Here is a 10,089-nt window from a genome sequence, read left to right as displayed (position 1 = left end):
CTCCAGCTTCCACCAGATAATAGGACCGGGCGCGCGCAAAAGCTGCGGCCGGGCCTGGCGGAAGGTCCTCGGGCATCCAGCGAGATCACACGGCCCCCACCGGAGGCGGCTAGCGCCTCCGTAGAGTAGTGCCGGCCCGTGGAAGCGGCCGCCCGTCAGCCTGCGTTGCCGCTGGTCGAAAAATGCACTAAGTGCCAAACCCCATTCATTTACAACGGCGTGTCCGCCAGAGGGCGCACTTCCCCCGGCGGACCAGCCGGCGGGGCTCGTTAGAGAGTGTATCCGCCTGGCAGTGCCTCCTGGACGGCCTGTATTCCGGACCGCGACCGCTAACTTACGGGAGCCTAAACGGCCCGCGGACCAGCCGGCGGGTCCTCCGTGAAAGCCTATCCGCCTGGCGGTGCCTCCTGGACGGCCTGGATTCCGGACCGCGACCGCTAACTTACGGGACCCTAAACGGCCCGCGGACCAGCCGGCGGCTCCTCCGTGAAAGCCTATCCGCCTGGCGGTGGCTCCGGGCCGGCCTGGATTCCGGACCGCCACCGCTCACTCGCGGGACCCTAATCGGCCCGCGGACCAGCCGGCGGGACCTCCGTGAAAGCCTATCCGCCTGGCGGTGCCTCCTGGACGGCCTGGATTCCGGACCGCGACCGCTAACTTACGGGACCCTAAACGGCCCGCGGACCAGCCGGCGGCTCCTCCGTGAAAGCCTATCCGCCTGGCGGTGGCTCCGGGCCGGCCTGGATTCCGGACCGCCACCGCTCACTCGCGGGACCCTAATCGGCCCGCGGACCAGCCGGCGGGACCTCCGTGAAAGCCTATCCGCCTGGCGGTGCCTCCTGGCCGGCCTGGATTCCGGACCGCCACCGCTCACTCGCGGGACCCTAATCGGCCCGCGGACCAGCCGGCGGATCCTCCGTGAAAGCCTATCCGCCTTCGCCGGTTCCCCGGCCGGCCACGGGTGGCGAGAATCCGGCCTCCTCGCCCGGAGCGCGCTTCGACTTGGGCGAAAAATGCACCAAGTGCCAAACCCCATTCATTTACAACGGCGTGTCCGCCAGAGGGCGCACTTCCTCCGGCCGGCGGGGCTCGTTAGAGAGCGCGTCCGCCTTGGCCGGTTCCCCGGCCGGCCACGGGTGGCGAGAATCCGGCCTCCTCGCCCGGAGCGCGCTTCGACTTGGGCGAAAAATGCACCAAGTGCCAAACCCCATTCATTTACAACGGCGTGTCCGCCAGAGGGCGCACTTCCTCCGGCCGGCGGGGCTCGTTAGAGAGCGCGTCCGCCTTGGCCGGTTCCCCGGCCGGCCACGGGTGGCGAGAATCCGGCCTCCTCGCCCGGAGCGCGCTTCGACTTGGGCGAAAAATGCACTAAGTGCCAAACCCCATTCATTTACAACGGCGTGTCCGCCAGAGGGCGCACTTCCTCCGGCCGGCGGGGCTCGTTAGAGAGCGCGTCCGCCTTCGCCGGTTCCCCGGTCGGCCGCGAACGGCGAAAAGCCGGCCTCTTCCCCCGGAGCCCGGTCGGCGAATTATTATTTATTTATTTATTTATTTTTTTTCCAAAGTGCCAACGGCTCTCGCGCCGCGATGCGTCCGCCTTCGCCGGTTCCCCGGTCGGCCACGAAGTATTGCGCATGATTATACGCGATGTTAATATTTATTTAATTATTAAATAAATACATACATGTGTTTATTAATAATATACGCGATGTTAATATTTATTTAATTATTACCTATATTATGAATAAACTAACGGTGATTTTACACGATTTGACTACATACGTGACCGTGATATAGTGCCGAGGGCTCCCGCGCCGTCACGCGTCCGCCTTGGCAGGGGTCGCCCGCGGCAGCGAGCGTTCGGCTCGCGGGGGTCCGCGGGGTGTTATTAGGGAGTGCGGCAGCCGTGCCGAGGCTCCGGCCGGCCGCCGGAAGTCCGGCGGGGGAGCGTCGGAGCTCCGCGAGGCCGGCCGGGGAGCCTCTTAGTCATCGCCCGCGCTCGCGGTGGTCCCGGTCGCTTAAAGTGCCACGGGAGGCGTAGCGATGCCAGTGAGTGTGCGCCAAGTGCGAGAGGCGGTGCATTTACGCGCCGTGTCCGCGAGAGGGAGGCAATTCCCCGTTGCGACCTCCGGGAGATCAGCGGGCCGTTCAAATCGCTTAGCCGGGGTGCCGGGAGCCTCCTCGGGCGTCGAGTTAGGAGGGGGGCGCGCGGAGAACCGGCCGGAGGTCCCCTGGAAGCTCAGCGGGCCGTGGGAAACGCTTGGCCGGGGTGCCGGGAGCCTCGGCCGGCTTAAAAGTGAGGAGGAAAGCGCGCGGAGAACCGGCCGGAGGTCCCCTGGAAACTCAGCGGGACGTGGGAAAAAGCTCAGCCGGGGTGCCGGAAGCCTCGGCCGGCTTAAAACGTGAGGAGGAAAGCACCGGGAGAACCGGCTGGAGGTCTTCTGGAAGCTCAGCGGGCCGTGGAGAAAGCTTAGCCGGGGTGCCGGAAGCCTCGGCCGGCTTAAAATGTGAGGAGGAAACCGGCTGGACGTCTTCTGGAAGATCAGCGGGCCGTGGAAAATGCTAAGCCGAGGTGCTGGTTGTCGAATAAGGCTCCGCCATCTCGTAGAAGGTGCTAATAAAGTTCATATCCGCTCGGCTGGAGGTAATTGGCCAGCGGACCGGCCGCCGGGACCTCCGTGACCGCCTATCCGCCTGGCGGTGCCTCCTGGCCGGCGTGCATTCCGGGCCGCGACCGCTCACTTACGGGACCCTGATTGGCCCGCGGACCGGCCGGCGGGACCTCCGTGACAGCCTACCCGCCTGGCGGTGGCTGCTGGCCGGCGCGGATTCCGGGCCGCGACCGCTAACTTACGGGACCCTAATTGGCCCGCGGACCAGCTGGCGGGACCTCCGTGACAGCCTACCCGCCTGGCGGTGGCTGCTGGCCGGCGCGGATTCCGGGCCGCGACCGCTAACTTACGGGACCCTAATTGGCCCGCGGACCAGCTGGCGGGACCTCCGTGAAAGCCCATCCGCCTGCCGGTGCCTCCTGGCCGGCGTGGATTCCGGGCCGCGACCGCTAACTTACGGGACCATAAATGGCCCGCGGACCAGCTGGCGGGACCTCCGTGACCGCCTATCCGCCTGGCGGTGCCTCCTGGCCGGCCTGGATTCCGGGCCGCGACCGCTCACCTACGGGACCCTAAATGGCCCGCGGACCAGCCGGCGGGACCTCCGTGACAGCCTACCCGCCTCCCGGTGGCTGCTGGCCGGCGCGGATTCCGGGCCGCGACCGCTAACTTACGGGACCCCAATTGGCCCGCGGACCAGCCGGCGGGACCCCCGTGACCGCCTATCCGCCTTGGCCGGTTCCCCGGCCGGCCACGGATGGCGAGAATCCGGCCTCCTCGCCCGGAGCGCTCGTCGGCTTCGGCGAAAAATGCACTAAGTGCCAAACCCCATTCATTTACAATGGCGTGTCCGCCAGAGGGCGCAGTTCCCCCCGCGGACCGGCCGGCGGGACCTCCGTGACAGCCTATCCGCCTGGCGGTGGCTGCGGGCCGGCGCGAATTCCGGGCCGCGACCGCTAACTTACGGGACCCCGATTGGCCCGCGGACCAGCCGGCGGGACCTCCGTGACCGCCTATCCGCCTGCGCTGGTTCCCCGGCCGGCGCGAATTCCGGGCCGCGACCGCTAACTTACGGGACCCCGATTGGCCCGCGGACCAGCCGGCGGGACCTCCGTGACCGCCTATCCGCCTGCGCTGGTTCCCCGGCCGGCGCGAATTCCGGGCCGCGACCGCTAACTTACGGGACCCCGATTGGCCCGCGGACCAGCCGGCGGGACCTCCGTGACCGCCTATCCGCCTGCGCTGGTTCCCCGGCCGGCGCGAATTCCGGGCCGCGACCGCTAACTTACGGGACCCCAATTGGCCCGCGGACCAGCCGGCGGGACCTCCGTGACCGCCTATCCGCCTCCGCTGGTTCCCCCCTCGGCGTGGATTCCGGACCGCGACCGCTAAATTACGGGACCCAAATTGGCCCGCGGACCAGCCGGCGGGACCTCCGTGACCGCCTATCCGCCTTCGCTGGTTCCCCGGTCGGCCACAGATGACGAATATTCGGCCTCTCGCTCTGGAAGTCCTGCCGACTTAGCCGAAAATTTTCTAAGTGCCATCGGCTCTCGCTCGGAAAAGTGTCCGCCTCGTCTGGTTCCCCAGCTCGGCCTCAGAATTCGAAAATTCGGCCTCTCTGAGGTACCAGGGGTAGGCTTTATGTACTTGGTCCCCCCAGTTAGTGTACTCATCACTTTACCCCCCTTTCGCAAAATATAGTCGGCACGTATGTGCAGAACTGTTTATTTTCATTTTAAAAATTTTCTAAGTGCCAGCGGAAGCTGTCACACGAACTGTCCGAGCTACCACGGTGCCCATCCCGGGCAGTGACGGCAAAAGGCCGATGTGTGTTTGATGGAAGTCTGAATAATTTCTAAGTGCCAACGGCTCAACCGCCGTAAAGTGTCCGCCTCGGCTGGTTCTCCCGGTCGGCCCGAACGAGCGAAAATTCGGCCTCTTCCCCTGGAGGTCCGGAACATTTGGCGAATATTTTCAAAGTGCCAACGGCTGTTCCGCCGTAACGTGTCCGACCCGGCTGGTTCCTCCGGTCGGCCCGAACGAGCGAAAATTCGGCCTCTTCCCCTGGAGGTCCGGAACATTTTGGCGAATATTTTCAAAGTGCCAACGGCTGTTGCGCCGTAACGTGTCCGACCCGGCCGGTTCCTCCGGTCGGCCCGAACGAGCGAAAATTCGGCCTCTTCCCCTGGAGGTCCGGAACATTTTGGCGAATATTTTCAAAGTGCCAACGGCCGTTCCGCCGTAAAGTGTCCTACCCGGCTGGTTCCTTCGGTCGGCCCGAACGAGCGAAAATTCGGCCTCTTCCCCTGGAGGTCCGGAACATTTTGGCGAATATTTTCAAAGTGCCAACGGCTGTATCGCCGTAACGTGTCCGACCCGGCTGGTTCCTCCGGTCGGCCCGAACGAGCGAAAATTCGGCCTCTTCCCCTGGAGGTCCGGACGACTTTGGCGAATATTTTCTAAGTGCGAACGGCTGTTGCGCCGTAACGTGTCCGACCCGGCTGGTTCCTCCGGTCGGCCCGAACGAGCGAAAATTCGGCCTCTTCCCCTGGAGGTCCGGAACATTTTGGCGAATATTTTCAAAGTGCCAACGGCTGTTGCGCCGTAACGTGTCCGACCCGGCCGGTTCCTCCGGTCGGCCCGAACGAGCGAAAATTCGGCCTCTTCCCCTGGAGGTCCTGTGAAGTTTAACGAATATTTTCTAAGTGCGAACGGCTCTTCCGCCGTAACGTGTCCGACCCGGCTGGTTCCTCCGGTCGGCCTGAACGAGCGAAAATTCGGCCTCTTCCCCTGGAGGTCCTGTCAAGTTTAACGAATATTTTCTAAGTGCCATCGGCTCTTCCGCCGTAAGGTGTCCGACTCGGCCGGTTCCCCTAGTCGGCCAAATAATGTGACAATTCGGCCTCTCGCTCTGGAAGTCCGGCCAACTTCTGCGAATATTTTCTAAGTGCCATCGGCTCTTCCGCCGTAATGTGTCCGACTCGGCCGGTTCCTCCGGTCGGCCTGAACGAGCGAAAATTCGGCCTCTTCCCCTGGAGGTCCTGTCAAGTTTAACGAATATTTTCTAAGTGCCATCGGCTCTTCCGCCGTAAGGTGTCCGACTCGGCCGGTTCCTCCGGTCGGCCTGAACGAGCGAAAATTCGGCCTCTTCCCCTGGAGGTCCTGTCAAGTTTAACGAATATTTTCTAAGTGCCATCGGCTCTTCCGCCGTAAGGTGTCCGACTCGGCCGGTTCCTCCGGTCGGCCTGAACGAGCGAAAATTCGGCCTCTTCCCCTGGAGGTCCTGTCAAGTTTAACGAATATTTTCTAAGTGCCATCGGCTCTTCCGCCGTAAGGTGTCCGACTCGGCCGGTTCCTCCGGTCGGCCTGAACGAGCGAAAATTCGGCCTCTTCCCCTGGAGGTCCTGTCAAGTTTAACGAATATTTTCTAAGTGCCATCGGCTCTTCCGCCGTAAGGTGTCCGACTCGGCCGGTTCCTCCGGTCGGCCTGAACAAGCGAAAATTCGGCCTCTTCCCCTGGAGGTCCTGTCAAGTTTAACGAATATTTTCTAAGTGCGAACGGCTCTTCCGCCGTAAGGTGTCCGACCCGGCCGGTTCCTCCGGTCGGCCCGAACGAGCGAAAATTCGGCCTCTTCCCCTGGAGGTCCTGTCAAGTTTAACGAATATTTTCTAAGTGCCATCGGCTCTTCCGCCGTAAGGTGTCCGTCTCGGCCGGTTCCTCCGGTCGGCCTGAACGAGCGAAAATTCGGCCTCTTCCCCTGGAGGTCCTGTCAAGTTTAACGAATATTTTCTAAGTGCCATCGGCTCTTCCGCCGTAAGGTGTCCGACTCGGCCGGTTCCTCCGGTCGGCCTGAACAAGCGAAAATTCGGCCTCTTCCCCTGGAGGTCCGTTCAAGTTTAACGAATATTTTCTAAGTGCCATCGGCTCTTCCGCCGTAAGGTGTCCGACTCGGCTGGTTCCCGATGTCGGCCAGAACAAGTGGAAACTCGGCCTCTTCCCCTGGAGGTCAGTTGAAGTTTAACGAATATTTTCAAAGTGCCAACGGCTGCTCCGCCGTAAAGCGTCCGACTCGGCTGGTTCCCGATGTCGGCCAGAACAAGTGAAAATTCGGCCTCTTCCCCTGGAGGTCCGTTCAAGATTAACGAATATTTTCTAAGTGCCAACGGCTGCTCCGCCGTAAAGCGTCCGACTCGGCTGGTTCCCGATGTCGGCCAGAACAAGTGAACATTCGGCCTCTTCCCCTGGAGGTCCGTTCAAGATTAACGAATATCTTCTAAGTGCCAACGGCTCTTGCGCCGAAAAGCGTCCGCCTGGGCTGGTTCCTGATGTCGGCCAGAACAAGTGAAAATTCGGCCTCTTCCCCTGGAGGTCCGTTCAAGATTAACGAATATTTTCTAAGTGCCAACGGCTCTTGCGCCGAAAAGCGTCCGCCTCGGCTGGTTCCCGCGGTCGGACACAAAATGTGTCAATTCGGCCTCTCTGAGGTACCAGGGGTGGGCTTTATGTACTTGGTCCCCCCACTTAGTGTACTCATCACTTTACCCCCCTTTCGCAAAATATAGTCGGCACGTATGTGCAGAACTGTTTATTTTCATTTTAAAAATTGTCTAAGTGCCAGCGGAAGCTGTCACACGAACTGTCCGAGCTACCACGGTGCCCATCCCGGGCAGTGACGGCAAAAGGCCGATGTGTGTTTATGGAAGTCTGAATAATTTCTAAGTGCCAACGGCTGCTCCGCCGTAAAGTGTCCGCCTCGGCTGGTTCCCTTGGTCGGCCAGAACAAGTGAAAATTCGGCCTCTTCCCCTGGAGGTCCGGAACATTTTGGCGAATATTTCCTAAGTGCCAACGGCTGCTCCGCCGTAAAGTGTCCGCCTCGGCCGGTTCACCCGGTCGGCCAGAACAAGTGAAAATTTGGCCTCTTCCCCTGGAGGTCCGGAACATTTTGGCGAATATTTCCTAAGTGCCAACGGCTGCTCCGCCGTAAAGTGTCCGACTCGGCTGGTTCCCGATGTCGGCCAGAACAAGTGAAAATTCGGCCTCTTCCCCTGGAGGTCCGTTCAAGATTAACGAATATTTCCTAAGTGCCAACGGCTGCTCCGCCGTAAAGCGTCCGACTCGGCTGGTTCCCGATGTCGGCCAGAACAAGTGAAAATTCGGCCTCTTCCCCTGGAGGTCCGTTCAAGATTAACGAATATTTCCTAAGTGCCAACGGCTGCTCCGCCGTAAAGCGTCCGACTCGGCTGGTTCCCGATGTCGGCCAGAACAAGTGAAAAATCGGCCTCTTCCCCTGGAAGTCCGGCCGAGTTAAGGCAAATATTTCCTAAGTGCCAACGGCTGCTCAGCCTTAAAGTGTCCGACTCGGCTGGTTCCCGATGTCGGCCAGAACAAGTGAAAATCCGGCCTCTTCCCCTGGAAGTCCGGCCGAGTTAAGGCAAATATTTCCTAAGTGCCAACGGCTGCTCAGCCTTAAAGCGTCCGACTCGGCTGGTTCCCGATGTCGGCCAGAACAAGTGAAAATCCGGCCTCTTCCCCTGGAAGTCCGGCCGAGTTAAGGCAAATATTTCCTAAGTGCCAACGGCTGCTCAGCCTTAAAGCGTCCGACTCGGCTGGTTCCCGATGTCGGCCAGAACAAGTGAAAATCCGGCCTCTTCCCCTGGAGGTCCGTTCAAGATTAACGAATATTTCCTAAGTGCCAACGGCTGCTCCGCCGTAAAGCGTCCGACTCGGCTGGTTCCCGATGTCGGCCAGAACAAGTGAAAATTCGGCCTCTTCCCCTGGAGGTCCGTTCAAGATTAACGAATATTTTCTAAGTGCCAACGGCTGCTCCGCCGTAAAGGGTCCGACTCGGCTGGTTCCCGATGTCGGCCAGAACAAGTGAAAAATCGGCCTCTTCCCCTGGAAGTCCGGCCGAGTTCGGCGAATAGTTCCTAAGTGCCAACGGCTGCTCCGCCGTAAAGAGTCCGACTGGGCTGGTTCCCGATGTCGGCCAGAACAAGTGAAAATCCGGCCTCTTCCCCTGGAAGTCCGGCCGAGTTAAGGCAAATATTTCCTAAGTGCCAACGGCTGTTCCGCCGTAAAGGGTCCGACTCGGCTGGTTCCCGATGTCGTCCAGAACAAGTGAAAAATTGGCCTCTTCCCCTGGAAGTCCGGCCGAGTTCGGCGAATATTTCCCAAGTGCCAACGGCTGTTCCGCCGTAAAGAGTCCGACTCGGCTGGTTCCCGATGTCGGCCAGAACAAGTGAAAATTCGGCCTCTTCCCCTGGAGGTCCGTTCAAGTTTGGGGAATATTTTCTAAGTGCCAACGGCTGCTCCGCCTTAAAGCGTCCGACTCGGCTGGTTCCCGATGTCGGCCAGAACAAGTGAAAATCCGGCCTCTTCCCCTGGAAGTCCGGCCGAGTTAAGGCAAATATTTCCTAAGTGCCAACGGCTGCTCAGCCTTAAAGGGCCCGACTCGGCTGGTTCCCGATGTCGGCCAGAACAAGTGACAATTCGGCCTCTTCCCCTGGAGGTCTTTTCAAGTTTAACGAATATTTTCTAAGTGCCAACGGCTGCTCCGCCTTAAAGCGTCCGACTCGGCTGGTTCCCGATGTCGGCCAGAACAAGTGACAATTCGGCCTCTTCCCCTGGAGGTCCTTTCAAGTTTAACGAATATTTTCTAAGTGCCAACGGCTGCTCCGCCTTAAAGAGTCCGACTCGGCTGGTTCCCGATGTCGGCCAGAACAGGTGAAAATTCGGCCTCTTCCCCTGGAGGTCCGTTCAAGTTTGGCGAATATTTTCTAAGTGCCAACGGCTGCTCCGCCTTAAAGTGTCCGACTCGGCTGGTTCCCGATGTCGGGCAGAACAAGTGACAATTCGGCCTCTTCCCCTGGAAGTCCGGCCGAGTTTGGCGAATATTTTCTAAGTGCCAACGGCTGCTCCGCCGTAAAGAGTCCGACTCGGCTGGTTCCCGATGTCGGCCAGAAAAAGTGACAATTCGGCCTCTTCCCCTGGAGGTCCTTTGAAGTTTAGCGAATATTTTCTAAGTGCCAACGGCTCTTGCGCCGAAAAGCGTCCGCCTCGGCTGGTTCCCGCGGTCGGCCGTAATAGGCGAAAATTCGGCCTCTTCCCCTGGAGCGACCTCCAAATTTGGGCGAAATTTTTCTAAGTGCCTAAAGGTACCAGGGGTTTGGGTACCAGGGGTGCAGTACGAACTGGTCTTTTGTCAACCCATGTACTTTTTCTAGAGTACATGGGTTGGTCCCCCCACTTAGTGTACTCATCACTTTACCCCCCTTTCGCAAAATATAGTCAGAACGAGCATGGGGGACGCAATTGTTTTCCATGCAAATCAATTGGGCCTGGTCCGAGCGCTGGTAACGGCCGCCAGCAAGCGTCCCCTGCTCGGATAGCAGAACTGAAGAAGGCACGGCACTTCCAGAGAGAGAGAGAAAATTTTCTAAGTGCCACATTTCTCAAAAATTTTCAAAGTGCCA

Source organism: Syngnathus scovelli, unplaced genomic scaffold, assembly GCF_024217435.2.
Source record: "Syngnathus scovelli strain Florida unplaced genomic scaffold, RoL_Ssco_1.2 HiC_scaffold_104, whole genome shotgun sequence".
NCBI lineage: Eukaryota > Metazoa > Chordata > Actinopteri > Syngnathiformes > Syngnathidae > Syngnathus > Syngnathus scovelli.
The sequence above is the reverse complement of the archived record's forward strand: the minus strand, read 5'-3'. Positions refer to the sequence as shown.